Source organism: Frankliniella occidentalis, unplaced genomic scaffold, assembly GCF_000697945.3.
Source record: "Frankliniella occidentalis isolate FOCC.00 unplaced genomic scaffold, Focc_3.1 Scaffold71, whole genome shotgun sequence".
In the NCBI taxonomy this organism is placed as follows: Eukaryota; Metazoa; Arthropoda; class Insecta; order Thysanoptera; family Thripidae; genus Frankliniella; species Frankliniella occidentalis.
Window position 1 is genome coordinate 1,109,483 of NW_026267201.1, and position 1,657 is coordinate 1,111,139.

The 1,657-nt window shown below is 53.2% G+C and overlaps 2 protein-coding genes across 5 annotated transcripts in view; one reads left to right on the forward strand and one right to left on the reverse strand.

The window, feature by feature from the left end:
• The window catches only part of LOC113206306 (uncharacterized), a 78,271-nt gene that overhangs the window by 43,652 nt on the left and 32,962 nt on the right, over nucleotides 1-1,657 (forward strand). The window lies entirely within an intron of this gene.
• LOC113206287 (uncharacterized) overlaps nucleotides 1-1,657 on the reverse strand; it is an 83,854-nt gene that overhangs the window by 34,443 nt on the left and 47,754 nt on the right. The gene's annotated exons all lie outside the window — the stretch shown is intronic.

A 1,657-nucleotide genomic window follows, 5' to 3' on the forward strand; every position in this document is an offset into this window, starting at 1 on the left:
CTACCCCCACTTTAGCCCCCTCCTCTCTCTCCCTCGCTCTCGCTCGCATTTCTCCTCTCGCTCGCTCGCTCGCTCATTCCTCCGAGCCGAACCCTATCTAGACCCTCTGCAAGCCCCAGACCACCAGAGACCGACCGAGTCCGGACTGTTCATCGATCCACCGCGCGCGCGCGCCGTCGTGAAAGTGAAAGGTTTCGCACTCTCTCTTTCACGCTCTCCCTCCTATTTCTCTCTTTCTCCATCTCTTTCTCTCTCCCATTTCTCGCCCCTGCGCTTTTTTCTGTATGGGGTAGGGAACGGGTCGCGGTTCGTGTCCCTGCGCAGAGTGGCTCCGCGCCTCTCTCTCTCTCTCTCTCGTCCGTCTCACTCACGCACGCACTATACTCCTCCGCCCCCACTCCCCGTGATGAGAGAGTTATGATCAGTGTCGTCTGCTTTATCGCTGGTATAAACGCATCCCTGGGCGGCACGGAGTGCTCCCTCCCCTCCCTTCGGGCTCGGCTCGGCTCGGGTCGGCTCGGCTCGGCAGGGTGCGAGCAAATTGCTCCCCGAATTGGCAACAGACTGCGGCGCGGTGCCTGACATGTGCGGGGCGCTCATTACCTCCGCCGGTGCAATTCAGTTTGTCATGTTGCAGAATATATATATATATGTTATGGTAACGCTATTATTTTGATGAGTTTCTCCGGGCGCTGCTGTCGCGCTGTCGTAATTAAGTCGCGCCGCAGCAACGTGTGTTGTGCGTAACGCTTGTTAACGCGCGTGTAACGCTCGACTCGAGCGCCGCCGACCGCAGTATAAAGCAAACATGTAGCCAAGTTTTTATATTTTATGTGTTGTCGATTGGCGTGTTGTTGAACAAAAAAGAAGTTACACACTCACCTCTCTATGACCCAACACCCAACCATTTAAAAATGTATAAAATGTAATACGTCAAAGTAAAAGTGTGTGAAACTAAAAGCTTTGCTCTGCCGCGAGCATTGACGTGTTCGTTCTGTGTAAACGATTTATCTATTCTTTCCCGGGCGCCGCCGCCGTGCTTTACTTTCTCAACTTTACGAGAGTGCGGCCTGCTGCTCTGGCGGCCAGCCAGCTGGACGGCGCGGCCCCGCCAGCTTCCTTCTTCTCTAGGCCGCCCTACGAGCAGCGCACGGCAAAATGTGAATCCGGGAGGACAAAAAAACAAATTTGAGGAAGTGGCACCACTGTGGACGTTTTTTTGTTGTCTTTGTAATATGACGTTGACTTTTAAAAGGATTTTTTTTTTTCCATTTCCGTTGATGAGTTTGCCGGTGCGCCTCGCGGCGACCCCCGCCTGCCTGTATATGCCCCCATCGGGCCCAGCGGCGGCGTGTTGCCCTTTGGCGTCGAACGTCTGTTGATTGACACGCCTTTCGGGGGCCTCGGTGCGGGCCTGGGCGCCCCCGCCGTTCTCTGTGACTGGCATGGAGACGTGCGGGATGGGGTACGGAGGGCGGAGGGGCTGCCGCAGCTCCAGGGAGAAAACACGTAAATATGGCAAGGCCCTACCTCATTTATTTTTTATTTTTTTTTAGGGAAAGACAGTATTTTGTTTTTTGGATTAAAGATGAAAGCCGAGCGACAACACAGCGACTTATTGTGAAAAATGTATATTTTTAAATTTAATAGTTATGTA